The 20,313-nt window shown below is 40.3% G+C and overlaps 1 protein-coding gene across 4 annotated transcripts in view; it reads left to right on the top strand.

Moving 5' to 3' along the window:
- CD99L2 (CD99 molecule like 2) overlaps nt 1–20,313 on the top strand; it is a 148,740-nt gene that overhangs the window by 119,630 nt on the left and 8,797 nt on the right. The gene's annotated exons all lie outside the window — the stretch shown is intronic.

Below are 20,313 nucleotides of genomic sequence, written 5' to 3'. Positions count from 1 at the left end.
TTTTTCTTTAATTTGGCGGTTGTTTCTTTGTCACCCCATTTTGCTAGGTCTTAGTGTTTGTATCTATATATTATATATATTTGCTGTCTCCCAGACTTGTGGGATGCAATTTTGTCTTGTGGGTCCAGTGTACCCCAGAGGCGTATTTTCCTTATTCATCTGAGCCCTTTGCTCTAAGCATGTCCCTTTTGTGGTTCTCCCTTTGGTGTTTTCTTTATGTTCTCCTATTTTGGTTGGATCTAGATTGTTGTTCAGTCCTTGGGAGGACTCTTCTCTCATTTTGGCAAACTGTGTCTCAGCCCCAACCTCATCATATAAGCTGTTGTATGGGTGCTGGTAAGGCAGGACAATACACAACTAAACTTCCAGGAAACAAGGGATATCTTACAAAATATCTTGACAGTCATAATGAAAACAACCCACATGAAAATAGAACTGGGAGAGTGAAAGGAGAACACACACAAAAAAAAAGCTTAAAAAAAGAGAGAATGAAAAGTAATGCTTTGAGAGAGAAATGTATATTGTTGCTAATAGTGGTGAAAATTTAGAAAATAATAATAAACTAAAATGTAAAAAATAGAGAAGCTGCTGGGAGATAACAGAAGCAAAGAAAAGACTCTGAAAGAAGGGCCAGCAAAAAATTAAGGGAGAGAATAGGAATAGGATAATAGTTGAAAATGAGAAAATAAAAATACAATAAAGAGAATAAGAGAAACTAACAATCGAACAAAAGACAGGAAGACAGAAGGGAGGATAACGAAAGAAAGAAAAGAAAAAGAAAAAAGAAAAAGAAAAAGAAACCTTATGCCAATGGATCGAGAGGAGGGAGAGAGATATAGCCCAGGCAGGGAGGGAGTTTGGTAAGAGATTTGGTGGAACTATAGGGGAAAGCAGTAAACTTGGTTATAATGATAAGTACCGAGCCATTAAGCAGGGCTATCAAGTAAGTCTTGATAGTAGAAGCAAGGATAAAACAAAACTAAAAACAAGCTAAGCAAAACAAAATTCTATTATAAAAAAGAGAAAAAGATTTAGTTAAAAATTTTTTTAAAAAATTTTTTAAAAATTATAAAATTTAAAAAGGAAGAGAAAACAAATAAATTTTCCCCTCTTTCTTTTCTTCCTATGGAAAATAGAGAAAAAACAAACACACACACACACACACACAAAACAAAACCAAAACCAAAACAAAACAAGCAAAACAAAGAAACAGAAGAAAAAAAAGATAGTCAATCAGGTGAGTTTCTTCTGGTCACCTTATGTCATCTGCAGGTCAGTTTTGTGTGCTGGTTTCAGTTCTTCTGGGAGGTACTTGTGTATCACCCAATATGAGGAGCCGTCTAGGTTTGGCTCTGGTGTCCTTAGGTAGATGGTTGATCTGAGGCTCTCCGTGGACCACCTCCTCTTGTCAGCTATTTTGCAACCTTGTAGTTGCCTGGTCTTACTCCAGAGTCTTCTGTAGAGTCTTTAGGGTGCAGGAAGGCTAGTGTAGCTCAAGGTATCACTCCCCTTACTTAGAGGTTTCACTGTCAGGCACTCACTCTGTGGGAGTTAGTCTCTGCTCCACAGTCAGCTCCTCTGTCTCTGCCTTGTCCTCTGATTCTAGTTTGCCATGCACTGGCCTGCTGCAGCTTCAGATTGATTTCAGCCTGTTGCCTTTTTTATATGGGCCATTTCAGCAGCCTGGGCTCAGTGGGTTCGATTAAAAAAACATTCTGGTGAGCCCTTTGCCTGCCCACCCCCCAGCAAGGGCTTTCAGTGTTTCCTCCAGTTCCCAAACAACAGTCCCTGAGAGTCTTATTCTTGTGAGCTGTGAGCTTCTCTACCTTCCCCCTCAGGACTATGCCCTGCGGGTGTGTCTGGGGCATTGTTGAGCTGGACCAACCACCTTCCTGTTGGAGGTGGTGCTCCCAGGTTGCAGGAGAGGCAGGCAGGCTCCTCCCCTCCCTTCCCAGCTCTGGTTGACTGGTCACACCAGGCCTGCCCCTCAGTCTACTGTGCAGACCCCAATCCCAGCCTCTGCTGGTCTGTTTGTATAGTCCATGCTGGGAAGGTGAGAGGCACTTTTGTGATCAGACTAAAAAATGCACAAAGCTACACACAGGCAGAGAGTCTACCCTGCAGGGTCCTGCTGCCCGTGTGCCAAGGCAACCAGCGGAAGGGGACCCAAAGTCAGCTCCAGCAGCTCCCTGCACCGCTGGTTTCAGCAAAGTTGGGGCAGCTTCGCAGGCCACCACGGTGCCCCTCAGGGCTGGTCACCAATCCCAGCCTCTCAGCATTGGGAGTTTGGGGCAGGAGGACACCATCAGGGCTGGTCACAGATCCCAGACTCTGCACCTGGAGCTCAGGGTGTGAGGGAACCTCCCTTCCCCCACACCACGCAGATTCAGTGCTTTGTGGGGCTTAGCACGCTGCCTTACAGGGAGGCAGAGGGTCCCCATGTGTGGCAGCTCAGTGCAGTCCTCTGGTCCCTTACCACTCAGGTGCCACACCCTTTGGGACAGCCCTTCCCATGGTCAGCACCCTCAGCATTAGACATTGGTCGCAGACACCACTAGAAGCTTTGTTTAGCTAGGAAGAAGCTGTCCCCTCCTTGCAGACTCACTGCTTCCCTGGGTCCCTCTGCCCTCCATGAGGGGCACTCCTTTCCCTCTTGTCTGCTCCGGATGTGAGATCCCCACTTTTGTATGTGGGCCTGCACTCCCAAGAGCAGGGAGTTTTGCAGCCTCCAAGCCTCGGGGCTCGGAGCCCAGCACAGTCTTCAGGGGGTCTCCTCCTTCCTACGCTCCCCCTCTCTTACCAGACTCTGTGATGTTTCTTCAGTGCTCCCCAGTTGCACTCTGTCCACTCAGGTATGTTTCTCTGGTTTTTCCAAGCTGGCTACGTAGGATTTTAGGAGTAAATTGAGTCTGTGCCTGGGAGCGGGGGTGCTCTGCTGCTTCTCACAGTGCCACCATCTTCCCCTCTCCCCCCATGCTACCTTTTTAAAAACAATTTTTTCAATACTACTCTGAATATCTTTGTCATTAAAGAGTACTCTAAAATATTGTCAGTGACTGCATAATGTTATACCATAATTTATTTAACTAGTACCTATTTTTGTACAGAGAATATTTTTCCCTCTAAAAATATCTTTCTTTTTTACTGCTGTACACAGTGATATGATGAATATCCTCATAGCAAAATAAACAAAATCTAAATTGTTTGACAGGTAAATTCCTAGAAGTTGAATTGCTGGGTCACAGGAGGTGTACATTTTCGAAGATCCAAGTCTTCATGGCCCTGGACCGGTAGCTCGGTTGGTTAGAGTGTCATCTTGATATGCCAAGGTTGCGGGTTCAATCCCTAGTCAGGGCACATACAGGAATCAACTAATGAATGCTTAAATAGATAAAACAAGTCAATGTTTCTCCCTCTCTTCCCCTCCCTCCCTCCCAATCTCCCCCTTCCTCTCTCTCTCTCTCAAATCAATAAATAAAAATAAAAGTGCAACTCTTCAAGATATTACCAAATGGTTGTAACAGCTTCTATTTCCACCACTAGGAACTAAACAGATGCTTTTTGAGTCATATCCTCACCTCCTCTGGGCATTACAGTTTTGTAATCTTTGCAAATTTGATCAGGTAAAATGCTATCCTGTTTAAATCTGCATGTTTTGTAACCCAAGAGAGATAAAAACACTTTCCATCTCTATGTCTTATTAGACACTTTTTTCCCAATCATTTTTATTTTCATTTAAAAAAATATTTTATTGTTCAGAGTATTAGAGTTGTCTCCCATTTTCTCCCTTTTACCCCCCTCACCCCATCTCTCAGGTCTTCACCTGTCTATTGTCTGTGTGCATGGGCTGTGCATATATGCTTATAAGTTCTTTGGTCAATCTCTTCTGCCCTTGTTTCTGCCTTCCTCTCAGAATGGCCAGTTTGTTTCATGCTTCAATGTCTGTGGCACTATCTTGTTCATCAATTTATTTTGTCCCTTTGAGTCCACATATAAGTGACATCAAGTGATATTTGTCTTTCTCTGATGGGCTTATTTCACTTAGGATAATAATCTCCAGGTCCATCCATGCTGTTCCAAAGGGTAAGAGATCCTTCTTTTTTACAGCTGCATAGTATTCCATGGTGTAAATGTCCCACAGCTTTTTTATCCACTCATCTACTGATGGGCGCTTGGGCAGTTTCCAGATCTTAGCTGTTAAATAGTGCAGCTATGAACATAGGGGTGCATATATTCTTTCTGATTGGTGTCTTGGGATTCTTAGGATATATTCCTAGAAGTGGAATCTTTGCATCAAATGGCAGTTCCATTTTTAATTTTTTAAGGAAACTCCATATTGTTTTCCATAGTGGCTGCACCAGTCTGCATTCCCACCAGCAGTGTACTAGGGTTCCCCTTTCTCCAAACCCTCGCTACCAGTTGTTTGTTGATTTGTTGATGGTAGCCGTTCTTACAAATGTGAAGTGATACCTAATTGTGGTTTTAATTTGCATCTCTCTGATGATTAGCAACGTTGAGCATTTTCTTATCTGTCTCTTGGCCATCTGTTTTTCCTCTTTGAAAAAGTGTCTATTCAGGTACTTTGTCCATTTTTTAATTAGATTGTTTGTCTTCCTCTTATTGAGTTATATTAGTTCTTTGTATATTTTGGAAATTGACCTCTTAGAAGATGTATGATTGGCAAATATGTTCTCCCAAACTGTGGGTTCCCTTTGCATTTTGAGAATGGTTTCTTTTGCTCTGCAGAGACTTTTAATTTTTTTAATTTTGTAATGTTTTAATTTATCTTTATGGTTGAAAGTACTACAAATGTCCCCCTTTACACCAAAATGATCCCCTCCACCCTGCACACCTGCCTTCCAAGCCTTCACCGCATTATTGTCTCTGTCCATGTGTTATGCATATATGCATATAAGTTCTTAGATTAATCACGTCCCACCCACCCACCCACCCCTGCCTTCCCTCTGAGGTCTGTCAGTTTGTTCCATGCTTCTATGTCTCTGGGAATATTTTGTTCATCAGTTTATTTTGTTCATTAGATTCCACATATGACTGAGATCATGTGATACCTGTCTTTCTCTGACTGGCTTATTTTGCTTGACATAATACTCTCCATGTCCCATCATGCTCTCTTAAAGGGCAAGGGATCCTCCTTTTTTAAAGCTACATAGTGTTCCATGCCGTAAATGTCCAAGAAGATGCTTGATATGATTTCAGTTTCCTTGAACCTGTAGAGACTTGTTTTGTGTTCTAACATGTGGTCTATCTTTGAGAATATACTATGTGCACTTGAGAATGTATATTCTGCAGCTTTTGGGTGAAATGTTCTGTAAATGTCAAATCCATCTGATCTAGTGTGTCATTTAGAGTCACTGTTTCCTTTCTGATTTTTTGTCTGGAAGATTGATCCAGTAAAGTCAGTGGAGTGTTAAAAGTCCCCTACTATGACCGTATTGCTGTCAATCTCTCCCTTAAAGTCCTCCAGAAGTTTTTGGTTTTTATTTTTTTCCACCCTGTGTGAGTCTTTTTTTCTGATTTGGGACTCTTATAGACAACATATATTTGGGCCATATTTTCTTATCCATTCACCTATCCTATGTCCTTTGAGTAGCACATTTAATTCATTTATGTTTAAGGTTATTATTGATAGGTACTTATCTACTCCCATTTTATTTCTTTATACCTATGTTTCTCCCTCTCTCTATTTAAACTTTTACAGCAGTCCCTTTAACATTCCTTGTGGTGCTGGTTTGGTAGTGTTAAACTTCTTTAGCCTTTTTTTGTTTGGGAAGCTCTTTATTTCACCATCTATTTTGAATGATAACCTTGCTGGATAGAATATTCTTGGTTTCAGATCCTTGCTTTTCATTACCTTGAATACTTCATGCCATTCCCTTCTGGCCTGTAGAGTTTCTGATGAGAAATCAGCTGACAGCCTTATGGGAGCTCCTTTGCAAGTAACAGATTGATTTTCTCTTGCTGCCTTTAAGATACTCTATTTCTCTTGAATTTCTGGCTTTTTATTATGATGTGTCTGGGCATGGCCCTCTTTGGGTTCTTCTTGCTTGAGGCTCTCTCTGCCTCCTGAACTTATGGGACTTTTCCTTCACCAGGTTAGGGAAGTTTTCTGGCATTATTTCTTCATACAGGTTCTCTAACCCTTGCTTACCTCCTACATCTTCTAGAACTCCTATGATGTGAATATTGTTAAGTTTCATTTCTCACAGGTCTCTTAAATTGTCCTCCTGTTTTTTAATTGATTTTTCATTCTTGTTCTGATTAAGTGATGTTTTTCAACCCTGACTTCTAATTCTCTGATCCTCAGCTTTCCCTAATCTGCTCTTTATTCTTTCCAATGTTTTTTTTTCTCCAATGTCATTCTTAATTTTTTCACAGTTTCTGCATCTTTTCTCATGCTGTTGAACATTCTTACAATCATTATTCTGAACTCTGTATCTGATAAATTGCTTATCTCCATTTCATTTATCTCTTCTTCTGGAATACTTTTTTGTTCTTTCACTTAGTGCTTATTTTTTTTATATCCCCCCATTTTGACTGCCTGTTTGGATTTGTTTCTATGTATTAGTTAAATCTGATAGGACTCTCAGACTTTTGGATGGTCTCTGATTCAAGGCAATGTCAGATGCTGTTTGTGGCTGGCCTTTAGTACCCTCTTTGAGCTTTTCACACTTCACAGCTTGTGGTTCCCTTTGCTGGGGCTGGGTGCATTTGGAAAGGACCAAGTTATGCACCAAGGTCCAGTTTCCTAAACCCTACGTCCAGAAGCAGATCAGGCAGAGACTGAAAGCACAAGAAACTAATTGTTATTCAGTCTCTTAGTGAGCCTCAAGATATAGAAACTCCACAGGATGGGGCAAGAGGTTTTCCAACAGGGTGTGGCAATTGCTTCCTCCCGCCCCAATGCCAAAGCTGCTTGGGTGATAGATGTCTGCTTGAGACAGATGTCCTCAGTCTCTGTGCCATCTCTGCTTTATGTCCTTGGTTATGAGGGTGCTCTCCAGCTAGTCATCAGTTGATTATTCAGGATGTTTTTTCTTTATTTTAGATGTAATTCCAGTTTGTTCCTGGGAAAGTGTCAGTGTAGCTTCCACTCAATCCACCTCCATCTTCCATCTCTGTGCAGAAGCTTTTTAGCTTGATGTAATCCCATTTGTTTATTTTCCCTTTGTTTCTCTTTCCCTAGGCAATGTATCACTACATGAGATGTTTATGATTTTACTGCCTATGTTTTCTTCTAGGATTTTTATGGTTTCGTAAGTTACATATAAGCCTTTTATCCATTATGAACTTATTCTTCTGTATGGTATAAGGTAGTGGTGTAGTTTCATTTTTTTTTTTTTTTTGCATGTTTCTGACAAATTTTCCCAGCCCCATTTATTGAAGAGACTGTATTTACCCCATTGTATGATCTTGCCTCCTTTGTCAAATATTAATTGACCATAATGGCTTCAGTTGATTTCTGGAGTCTCTTTTCTATTCCATTGATCTATATGCCTATTCTTGTGCCAGTACCTGTCTGTTGGTATTAGAGTGGCTTTGTAGTATAACTTGATATCTAGTATTGTAATCCCTTCAGCTATGTTCTTTCTCAAGATTGCAGTGGTTATTCAGGGTCTTTTTTGGTTCCAAAAAAATTTTGGAATATTTGTTCTAGTTCTGTCAAATATGCTGTTGGTATTTTATAGGAATAGTACTAAATCTATAGATTGCTCTGGATAGTATGGAAGTTTTAATGATATTAATTCTTCTAATCCATAAATGTGGTATATTCTTCTACTTGTTTGTATCTTCCTCTGTTTCTTTTTTCATTGTCCTGTAGTTTTCCAAGTACAGGTCTTTTACATCCTTGGTTCAGTTTATTCCTAGGTACCTTCTTTTTTTTCAGTTGCAATGGTAAATGGGATTGTTTTTTTAGTTTCCTTTTTTGAGAGTTCATTATTGGTGTATAAAAATGCTGTCAATTTTCAGATGTTCATTTTGTATCATGCTAACATCCAAATTCCTTTATTAAATCTAATAGTACTTTGGTTGAGTCTTTAGAGTTTTCTACAATATCATGTCATCTGCAAATAATGACAGTTTTACTTCCTCTTTTCCAATTTGGATGCATTTTATGTTTTCTTCTTGTCTGATTGCTGTGGCAAGGACTTCCATACTATGTTGAATAAGAGTGGTGAAGGCAGACATCCCTGTCTTGTTCTTGTGCTTAAGGGAAATGCTTTCAGTTTTTGTCCATTGATTATGATATTCACTGTAGGTTTGTCATATGTGACCTTTATTATGTTAAAGTTTGTTCCCTCTACTCCCACTTTGCTGAGAGTTTTTATCAAAAATGGTTGCTGGCTTTGCCAGGCATGGCCCAGTGGTTGAGCATTGACCTATGATCCAGGAGGTCATTGTTTGATTCCCAGTGAGGGCACATGCCCAGGTTGTGGGCTCAATCGCCAGTGAGGAGTGTGCATGAAGCAGCCAATCAAAAATTCAGTCATCACTGATGTTTCTATCGCTCTCACCCTCTCCCTTCCTCTCTTTCTCAAATCAATAAAAATATATATATTTTTAAAAATGGGTGTTGGATTTTTGTCAAATGCTTTTTCTGCATCTATTGATATGATCATATGATTTTTGTCCTTCATTTTCTTTATGTGATGTATCACATTTATTGATTTGCAAATATTATGCCAGGCTTGCATCCCCAGAATAAATCCCATTTGGTCATGGTGTATGATTTTGTTAATGTATTGCTGGATCCGGTTTACTAGTATTTTGTGGAGGATTTTAGCATTTATGTTCATCAGGGATATTGGCCTGTAATTTTCTTTCTTTGTAATGTCTTGATCTGGTTTCGGGATTGGGATAATGCTGGCCTCATAATAAGAGTTTGGGAGTTTTCCCTCCTCTTGAATTTTCTGGAATAGTTTGAATGGAGTAGGTGTTAATTCTTCTTTTAATGTTTGGTAAAACTCGCCTGTAAATCCATCTGGTCCAGGACCTTTGTTTGCTGGGAGTTTTTTGATTCCTGCTTCAATTTCAGTAGTTGTTATCGGCCTATTCAGGTTTTCTACCTCTTCTTGATTCAGCTTTGGAAGGTTGTATGCTTCTAGGAATATTTCCATTTCCCCCAGGTTGCCCAATTTGTTGTCATATAGTTGCCCATAGTATTTTCTTATGATCCTTTGTATTTCTGTTGGGTCAGCTGTTATATCACCTCTTTCATTTCTGACTTTATTTCTTTGGGTCTTCTCACTTTGTTTCTTGGTGAGCCTGGCTAAATGTTCATCAATCTTATTTATCTTATCAAAGAATAAGCTCTTGGTTTCATTGATTTTTTATATTGTTTTTTTAGTCGCTATGTCATTTATTTCTGCTGTGATCTTAATTATTTCCTTCTTTCTACTTCCTTGGGGCTTCTCTTGCTGTTCTCATTCTAGTTCTTTTAGTTGTTGTATTAGATGGTTTAGTAGAGCTTTTCCTTGTTTCTTCAGGTATGCCTGTACTGCTATGAACTTTCCTCTCAGGACTGCTTTCGCTGTGTCCCATAGATTTTTGGTTGTTGTCTATTCATTTCAGTTTTTTTCCAGGAAGTGTTTGATTTCCTCCTTGACCTCATTGGTAACCCATTTGTTGTTTAATAACATGCTATTTAGCCTCCATGTGTTTGAATATTTTTGAGTTTTTTTAAAGTGGTTGATTTCTAGTTTCATGGCATTGTGATCCAAGAAGATGCTTGAGATGATTTCAATCTTTTTGTATTTGTAGAGACTTGCCTTGTGCCCTAACATGTGGCCTGTTTTTGAGAATGTTCCATGTGCACTTGAGAATGTGTGTTCTGCTGCTTTGGGATGAAATGTTCTGTAAAAGTCAATTAAATCCATTAGATCTAGTGTTTCATTTAAGGTCTGTGTTTCCCTGTTGATGGTCTTGATAATTGGTCAAGTGATGATTGTGGGATGTAAAAGTCCCCCACTATGATTGTGTTGCTGTCAATCTCCCCCTTAAAGTCACCCAAGAAATTTTTTATATATTTAGGTACTTCTATATTGGGTGCAAAAATGTTTATAAGGGTTATTTTCTCCTGTTGGATTGATTCTTTTAGTATTATGTAGTGACCATTTTTGTCTCTTGTTATGGTCTTTATTTTAAAGTCTATTATGTCAGATGTAAGTATTGCTTCTCCAGCTTTTTTTCATTTACATTTGCATGGAATTTTTTTCCCCATCCCTTCGTTTTTTGACTGTGTGAGTATTTTGCTCTCAGGTGGGTCTCTTGTATACATCATATATTTGGATCCTGTTTACTTATTCATTCAGCTACCCTATGTCTTTTGACTTGACCATTTATTCCATTTACATTTTAGGTTACTATTTATAAATACTTATTTAATGCCAATTTCCTCCTTTTTGCTGATGTACCTTTCTCGCACTTTCTTCTTTTTCTTAGAGCAGTCTTTTTAGCATTTCTTGTAATGCTGGTTTGGTGGTACTGAACTTTAGCCTTCTTTTGTCTGGGAAGCTCTTTATTTCACCTTCAACTTTAAGTGATAGCCTTGCTGGATAATGCTGTCTTGATTGTAGGCTCTTGCTTTTCATTATTTTGAGAACTTCATGCCACTCCCTTCTGGCCTAACGAGTTTCTATTGAGAAATTTGCTGTCAGTCTTATGGAGATTCACTTGTAGGTCACTGCTTGTCTCACTCTTGTGGCCCTTCATATTCTCTCTGTGTCCTGAACTTTTGGCATTTTAATTATGATGTGTCTTGGAGTGGGTCTCTTTGGGTCCCTCTTGTTTGGAACCTTCTGTGCTACTTGAACTTGTGTGGCTTTCTCCCTCGCCAGTGTAGGGAAGTTTTTTGGTATTATTTCCTCCACCAAGTTCTCTACCCCTTGCTCTCTTTCCTACCTCTCCTGCATCCCTATGATGTGAATGTTGTTTTACTTCTTGTTGTCCCAAAGCTCCATTGACTGCCCTCATGCTTTTTAAGTGTCTTTTTCTTTTTGCCACTCAGATTACATGTTTTTTTCTACCTTATTTTCTAAGTCACTTTTTCTATCTTCTGCTTCATTGAGCCTGTTTTCAATTCCTTCCAGCATATTCTTGATATCAGATATAGTATTCTTCATTTCTGCCTAGTTCCTATTTGTGGTATCTATCTCTTTTTTCATGTTTTCACTAAGTTCTTCTACCTTAGTGTCTTGTGGTTCTCATTAATTTCCTTGAACATATTTATAACAATTACTCTGAACTCTATGTCTAATAAATTGCTTAACTCCATCTCATCAAGGTGTTTTTCTGACCATTTTGCCTTTTCTTTAGTTTTGGGGTTGTTTCTTTGTCTCCCCACTTTGGTGGCTCTTAGTGTTTGTATCTATATATTAGATATATTTGCTGTCTCTCAGTCTTATGACATGGGATTTTGTAGTGTGAGTCCAGTGGAGCCCAGAGGTGTATTTTCTTTATACTTCTGAGCTCTTTGCTCTAGATGTGTCCCTTTTGTGGGTTTCCCTTTTGTGGGTTCTTTGGGCTCTCCTGTTGTGATTGGGTCTAGATTGTTGTTGACCCATTCTTGCAGGACTCACCTCTCAGGTCTGCTAGCTGTGTGTCTCAGCCCCAACCACGTCATGTGAACTATTGTACAGGTGCTGGCAAGGCAAGACAATACACAACCAAACTGCCAGGATACAAGCAGTATCTTACAAAATATCTGGACAATCACAATGAAAACATCCCAAGTGAAAATGCTAAAGGAAGAGAAAGAAGAAAGAAAGAAAGAAAGAAAGAAAGAGAGAGAGAGAGAGAGAGAGAGAGAGAGAGAGAGAGAGAGAGAGAGAGAGAGAGAAAGAAAGAAAGAAAGAAAGAAAGAAAGAAAGAAAGAAAGAAAGAAAGAAAGAAAGAGAAGAAAGAAAGAAAGAGAAAGAAGAAAGAAAAAAGAAAGAAAGAAAGAAAGAAAGAAAGAAAGAAAGAAAGAAAGAAAGAAAGAAAGAAAGAGAAGAAAGAAAGAAAGAGAAAGAAGAAAGAAAAAGAAAGAAAGAAAGAAAGAAAGAAAGAAAGAAAGAAAGAAAGAAAGAAAGAAAGAAAGAAAGAAAGAAAGAAAGAAAGAAGGAAGGAAGGAAGGAAGGAAGGAAAGAAAGAAAGAAAGAAAGAAAGAAAGAAAGAAAGAAAGAAAGAAAGAAAGAAAGAAAGAAAGAAAGAAAGAAAGAAAGAAAAGCAAAGGGAGAAAAATAATAGAGAAAAAGATATTATTGCTAATAGTAATGAAAAATTAAAAAATAATAATAGTATGCTAAAATAAAAAGTTAGAAATAGAGAAGCTACTGGGAGATAAAAGGGACCAAAAAAAGATTCTGAAGGAAGGGCATGCAAAAAATTAATGGTTGAGCGTAGGAATAGGAAAATAGTTGAAAATGAAGAAATAAAAATACAAGAAAGAGATAAACAGAAACTAATAATCAAACAAAAAGACAAGAACACAGAAGTCAGTGAAATAGAAGAAAGAGAAAAAAAGTTATGCCAATGGAACTAGAAGAGAGAGAGAGATAAAGGAAGGGCTGGGAGGGAGTCTAATAAGAGAAATGGGGGAAACAATAGAGAAAAGCAGTAAACTTATCCATTTTAATGATAATGTCCCAGTAGTTAAGCAGAGAATATCAAGAAAATCTTGATAACAAAACAAAAGACAAAACAAAACAAAGCAAAAAAATGCAAAGCAAAACAAATTTTAAAAAATTAATTTAAAAATTTTAAAATTTAAACAAATTTAAAAATAAAAATTTTTTTTTCTTTGCTCTCTTTTTCTTAAGGAAAAATAAAGTCAATCAGGTGAGTTTCTTCTGGGCAGCTTATTTTGTCCAAGGCTCACTTTTTTGTATGCTCATTTCAGTTCTCCTGGGAAGTACTTGTGTGTCAGCCAATGTCAGGAGCTGTCTAGGTTTGGCTTGGTGTCCTTAGGTAGTTGGATAATCTGAGGCTCTCTGTGGACCGCTTCCACTTGTCACCTATTTTGTCTCCTCCTGTGATTGCCTGGTCTTACTCCAGAGTCTCCTGTAGAGTCTTTAGGGTACTGGATGGCTATGTAGCTTGGGATATCACTCTCTTTACTTAGAGGTTTTGCTGTCAGGCACTCACTGTGGGGAAGTTAGTCTCTGCTTCACAGCCAATTCCTCAGTTTTTACCCTATCCTCCAATTCTAGTTCCCCATACAATGGCCTGCTACAGTTTCAACCTGTTGCCTTTTCTGTATGGGCAGTTTCAGCAGCCTGGGCTCAGTGGGTTAGATTAAAACACATTCTGATGAGCACTTTGCTTGCTCAGCCTCCAACAGGGGTTTTAAGCTTTTCCTCTAGTTCCCAAACAATAGTCCTTGAGAGTCTTATTCTTATAATATCCTCCTGTGAGGTGTTCTCCCTTCCCCTCAGGAGTGTGCCCTGTGGGGAATATCTGGGGCTTCAGTGAGCTGAACCAGCCCATTTCCTGTTGGAGATGGTGCTCCTAACCTGCAGGAGAGGTGAGCGTGTTCTGCCCCTCCTTTCCCAGATCTGGTTGGCTGATTGCACAGGTGCACCAATTTCAACTCTCCACAATGCAGATATCAATTCCAGCTTCCGCTGTTCTGTCTGCCTAATGCAAGCCAGGAAGTTGGACGCCCATTCAGTAATCAAAAACTCAAAAAAGCACAAAGGAACACGCAAGCAGAGAATCTGCCCTGCAAGGTCCTGCTACCCCCATGCCAAGGGACCAAGCAGGAGGGTAACAAAGTCAGGCCCACACAGCTCCCCTCCACCCCTGATCTCAGTAAAGCTGGGGCATCTCCTTATATGCTATCCAGACACCCCTCAGGGCAGGTCCAAAATCTCAGATTCGCCTTTCTGGGAGCTCATGTGGCTGGAGAACTGATCTGCCCCACAGATATCTCCAGTCAGTCTCTGGTGGTGGGAGGGCTCTCTTCCCCTTCTCCATGTCATGCAGATTAAATGCTCCCTGGAGTTCTACACAATGCCTTACAGGAAGGCAGAGTGTCCCTGTATGTGGCTATTCAGTGCAGCCCTCTGGATAATTTCTACTTGGGAGCCACACACTGTGGGACATCCTTTCCTGTGGTCAGCACCCTGTGTGAAAGACTTCTGTCCTGGCCACCATTAGAAGCTTTCTTTCAGTGAGAAGGTGTGGTCCCCTCCTCTCCAGCACACTATTCCCCTGGTCCCTCTGCCCTCCATGTTTAGCTCTAATTTTCTCTTCTTGGGGATTGAGATCCAGTTTTTGGATGCCAGCCCACACTCCCAAGGGGAGGAAGCTTTTCAGTCTCTAGCCCTAGGGCCTCAGAGCCCAGCACAGGCTTCAGGAGGACACCCCCTTTCTACCCCCCCTTACGAGACTCTATGATGTTTCTTCAATGCTTCCTACTTGAAATATGTCAACTCATGTATATTTCTGTTTCTTCCAAGCTGTTTACACAGTATTTTAGTGTTAATCAAGTCACTGGCTGGGAGCAAGGGCACTCTGCTTCTTGTCACAGTGCCACCATCTTCCCCATCTTTCCCTTTTTTTATAGTGGTTGACTTCTCATTTCTCCCCATTGTGATCTGAGTAGGTGTTTGATATGATTTCAATCTTCTTGAACTTGTAAATACTTGTTTTGAGTCCTAACATGTGGTCTATCTTTGAGCATGTTTCATGTGCACTTGAGAAGAATGTATATTTTGCTGCTTTGAGCTGAAATGTTCTATAAATGTCAATTAATTCCATTAGATCTAGTCTGTCATTTAAGGTCTCTGTTTCCTTGTTGATTTTTTTTCTGGATGATCTATCCAGCAATGGCAGTGGAGTGTTAATGTCCCCCACTGTGATTGTATTGCTGTCAATCTCACCTTTAAAGTCCACAAAGAATGTTTTATATATTTAGGTGCTCCTATATTGGGCGCATATATGTTTATAAGGGTTATAAACCCCTGTTGGATTGATCCCTTTAGTACTATGTAGTGACCTTCTTTGTCTCTTGTTATGGTCTTTATTTTGAAGTCCATTTTGTCAGAAATAAGTATTGCTATCCCAGCTTTTTTTCCTTTCCATTTGCATGGAATACTTTTTTCCATCCCTTCACTTTCAGTCTCTGTGAATAATTTGTTCTGAGGTGAGTCTCTTGTAGACAACATATATATGGGTCATGTTTTCTTATCCATTCAGCTACCCTACATCTTTTGATGAGAACATTTATTCATTTACACTTAAGTTTATTTTTTATATGTATTTATTTAATGCCATTTTCCCCCTTTATGATTATGTACCTTTTTTTCTAGATTTCTTCTTCTTAATGCAGTACTTTTAGTATTTCTTGCAATGCTGGTTTGGTGGTACTGAACTCCTTTAGCCTTCTTTTGTCTGGGAAGCTTTTTATTTTCCCCCAATTTTAAATGATAGCCTTGCTGGATAGAGCAGTCTTTGTTGCAAGTTCTTGCTTTTCATTACTTTGAAAACTTCATGGCAATCCCTTGTGGCCTGAAGAGTTTCTGTTGAGAAATCCACTGTTGAGAAATCCTCTACAAGGGGACTCCCTCGTAGGTCATTGATTGTCTCTCTTGTGGTCCTTAAGATTCTTTCTTTGTCCTTAACATTTGACATTTTAATTATGATGTGCCTTGGTGTGGGTCTCTTTAGGTTCATCTTGATTGGGACCCTCTGTACTTCCTGAACTTATATAGCTTTTTATTTCACCAGGTTAGGGAAGTTTTCTAAGATTATTTCTTCAAACAGGTTCTCTATCCCTTGCTTACTTTCTTTTCCTTCTGGAATCCCTAAGATGCAGATGTTGTTATGTTTCATGTCCCAGAGCTCCCTTAAACTATTTTCATTCTTAAATCTTTTTTCTTTTTGTTGCTCTGTTTGGTTGTTTTTTCTACCTTGTCTTTCAGTCTCTAATTCTATCCTCTGCTTCATCCATTCTACTTTTAATTCCTTCCATTGTATTCTTGATGTCAGATATGGTATTCTTTATTTCCAACTCACTCTTATTTAGAGTTTCTGTCTCCTTTTTCACATTGATGTAGTTGTCATTAAGTTCTTTGTTATTCTCACTAAGTTGTTTAAGCACCCTCATAACCATTATTTTGAACTCTGTGTCTGATAGATGTCTTGCTTCCATTTTATTCAGTTCTTTTCCTGGAGATTTTTCCTTATCTTTCATTTGGGGGTTCTTTGTTGCCCCGTTTTAGCTGTCTCTGCTTTTGCTTCTGTGTGTAAGATAGAACTACTATGACTCCCAGTCTTTATGGGGTGACCTTATGTAGTTAGTGTTCTGTGGGACATAGTGGTAAAATCTCCTTGAACTCCTGAGCTGAATGCTCTAGTTATGTCCATTTTGTGGGTTATGTGAACCCTCTTGTTGTAATAGGGAGCTGATTTTTGTTGGCCCATTCGTGGGTGGGATCGACATTCATCCCACAGAAATGAGCTTAGCAGGATGGGGACAGCTGGAAATGGAAGTGCAAATCCAATGCTCCCTTTGATTTGGGGTGACACAGGCCCTCAGACCCCAAATGGGGAACTAGCTACTTGCCTTCTAGCTTAGAAGTGTCCTTGTCAGAGACCCTGAGGGGTGCCTCCGAGGGGTCACACCAGATGACCCAACTTTGAGTTATGTCCCCTTTCCCCTGTGAGGTTGCACCAGCAGGCATGTGCCAGCCAGGCTTAGAGAAAGAGAACAAGGAAGCCCTCTCCACTTGAGGTGTTGCCTACCCTTGGAAGGGAGAGAGCTGCTCACCTCTTTCTATCTCTGCAGTGCTCTGCCAGAGACCTTGTTGGAGTACTCCAAGTGAGTCAGGTCCAATGTCTAAGCTCTGCTTTGTACCCCCTTCCCTCAGTAGATATGAGATTAGCAGGGTGGGACCAGTAGAATCTGGGCATGCTAGTCTAATCCACACTTTGATTGAGGTGGCCCTAGTCCTTAGCCCTCAAGAGGATAGGTAGGTGCTCTCCTTTAAGCTCCATGCCAGAGCTCTGGAAGGGAGGCTCCAAGGGGGACACACCAGATTTCACAGTTTTGATTTGTGACCCTTTTACCTTGGGAAACTACACCTGCAGGACAGTGCAGGTGGGACTCAAAGCTGCCCCCTCCACTTGGGGTACCACCAGCTCTTTTGGGGGATGGGAGAGAGCTTGTCACTCCCCTCTATCCCTGCAGCTCACTGCCAAAGGTCCAGATGTAGACTTCCAAGGGGGTGGCTTCATATGCCCCAGTTCTGACCTGCAATTCCTCCCCACTTTGAGTCTGCACTTGGCTGGTGGTGTGGCAGGTTTTGGGAATGCAAATCCAAAAAGCCCCTTGTTGGGGGTGGTGCAGGTCCTCAGCCCTCAAGAAGGGAGCTAAGCACTTGCCCTACAGCTCAGCAGTACCCAACTAAAGCTCTTGAAGGGAGGCTCCTACATGGTCACACAAGATTTCACAGTTCTGATTTATGACCCCTTTTCCTTGTGAGTCTGCCCCTGTCAGAAGGTGAGGTGGGGCTTGGGTTAATAGATCAAGGCTGTCCCCTCCACTTAGGGTGGCACCAGTTCTTTTGGGAGGTGGGAGAGAGCTTGCGACCCCACCTCTATCCCTGCAACTCACTCCCAGAGGCCCTGGTGAAGGCTTCTGAAGGGGAGGGGGAAGGGTTCTAAAGTCTAAAGTCCCAGTTCTACTTTGGGAGTACAAATCCAGGCAGCCTTTTGTTGGAGGTGATGCAACTCAGTGACACCCCACCAGAACTCTTGAAGAGAGGTTCCTCCAGGTCACACCAGATTTCACAGTTCTGATCTGTGACTCCTTTTCCCTGTGAGTCTGCTCCTGTAGGATGGTGCAGGTTGAGCTTAGAATGATAGATCTGTGGTAGGCAGATAGACATGAGCAGAGCAAGGACAACGGGCCAGTTACAGAAGGTCACCAGGGTGGAACATCCTGGACACCCAAGCTCCATGACTTCTGCCAACTGAACACCTAAGTTCTAGACACTCTTAATATTATTATGTCAATTGCCTGTTCATGCTCATTGCCTATGTTTGTACTGGAATCATTATCTTTTCTCATTGATTTGTAAGGGCTACTTTTACATGAGTGATTATTATTAAGTCCTCTTCATTTATTCCAAAAACATTTTATTTACCCATTCATCAATTGATACACCTTCGGGTTGTTTCCACTCTTTGGCTTTTATGAATAATACTGCAATGAAATTAGTGTACAAATTGTTGTGGGGGCATTATGTTTTCTATTCTCTTGGTTATATATCTGGATGTAGAATTGCTTGCTCATGTGTTGAAATTTTTGAGGAATTGCCAGCCTGTTTTCTGTAGCAGCTGGACAGTTTTACATTCGCATCAACAATATCTGAGGGTTCCAATTCCTTCACATCCTAACCGACACTTATTTATCTTTTTCTGGATTATAGAGATCCTAATGTGTGTAAATCAGTATCTCATTGTGGGTTTGACTAATGATGTTGAGCATCTTATTAGCCATCTGTGTATCTCTGGAGTTGTAGAAGTTCTTTATATATTGTCAATAAAGCTCCAAAGGTTTTAATTTTAATGAAATCCAATTTATTCATTTTGTTTTGCTTTGTTGTTGTGCTTTTAGTACACAAATTTTTACTTCTGCTATCTTTTCCATTTTAAATTTCTAGATTTAGGAACTCGTTCCCTACCCCAAGACAATATAAATGTTGTTGTACATTTTCTTGTAGTGCTTTTATAGCTTCACCTGGTTTATATTTATTGGGAACTTCTATGGAAGGTATTGGATTGGATCAATTTATTTTATGCCATTGGTTCATCAGTTGTCCCAATACCATCTTTTGTATAGCATGCATTTTGTAAAGGAACTGAGATAATTCTATACTCAGAGGAAGTAAATAAAGCTCTTTTGCTAAATGAGGATCAAAGCCACGATTTTGGCTTGGCTAACTCCAATGGCAGGTCTATGTAGCTGACTTCAGGTTCATGCAACTAGAAGGGATAGAAGGATCCTGAATGCCTGTTTATTTATTTGTTTTTCAATTGGTTTTTAACCTCATGGTATTTCTAGCTCACATGCCCATCTGAGCAGTGAGACTCCCACAGGATGGGATTAATTTTTTTTGAGGGAGAGAAATAACATTTTTTGGTAATCTTCTTAGGATAATGCTTCTATACAATCACAGATTGTCAGATAGTCAGGAATTCGTAGAGATGTGTTGAGCTTTTGAGTCTTTTTGACAGCCTGGGAGAGTACCAAGCCTTTCTGCATGTATCCGGAGAAGCAGCAGTAAGGGGGCAGTTCTGTTTACATTTCATGTAATACCCTCTTAATTCAGCCATCATACAGATTGTAAGGTTCAAGTTGCTGTGAATCCTTGTGACCAAATCATTAACAAGGGAAAAGAGATTTGTGACCACTCAGCTTCATTCCACCTCAAGGTGAAACAAAGAGTAGGTAGAATTGCTCAGATTTGTCTGGAAATCTAGTGACATGAATATATCAGCAGAGGATGCCTGTGATGGGGCTTGCCCCTCCAGCACAGTAGAGGGGACCATTGATGGTGAGGACTCCATGTCCTCACAAGTGGCGTCACTGCTGACATGTTAATGCACAGGGCAACTCCTGTCCTCCTTTCTACTGTGCTTTCTTCAACAGCAGTGATTGTGTGTTTTAAAATGCCAGTGCTCCTTGTTTTGTAAATAACCATTCATATCCAATCATAGATGTTTATAAAATGCATTTAACCCAAGGGTTCAGCCTCAGGTGGGAACATAACAAATCTCATTTCCTTCCACTAGGCTCTTTTTAAAAAATAAACTTTATTTTTTAGAGCACTTTTAGGTTCACAACAAAATTTAGCAGAATGTACAGAGAGTTCCCATATTACCCCTGTTCCCACACACCCACAGCCTTCCCCATTAACAACATCCCTTACCAGAAGGACATTTGTTATGATCCAGGAAGCTACATTCCCCCAAACTCTTTGGTGAAGGAAATGTCAGAGTTCATTGCCTCCAACATCCCAGGGCAGTTTCCTCTAAGGACTCTGGGCTTTGTTAACAGTCTCCCTCCATTAATGATTGTTATGCCCTGAGAAGAAAGAGGGTACATGAAAGGACTGCTCAAGGCTAATTAATGTCTTGAAATGGCACCATTTGCTTGTCAGGGAGCTGCTCTCTGGGGAAGTGTGTGTGTGTGTGTGTGTGTGTGTGTGTTTTATGAAATTTTATCACATGTGTAGATTCCTGTGACCACCTTCATAGTCAAGATAAAGGACAACTGTGTCACCACAAGGATCCTGCCTGTTTTCC

The sequence above is a fragment of the Miniopterus natalensis genome, chromosome X, assembly GCF_054644295.1.
Source record: "Miniopterus natalensis isolate mMinNat1 chromosome X, mMinNat1.hap1, whole genome shotgun sequence".
NCBI lineage: Eukaryota > Metazoa > Chordata > Mammalia > Chiroptera > Miniopteridae > Miniopterus > Miniopterus natalensis.
Note: the sequence above shows the minus strand (reverse complement) of the source record. Positions and strands in the feature narration are given on the sequence as shown.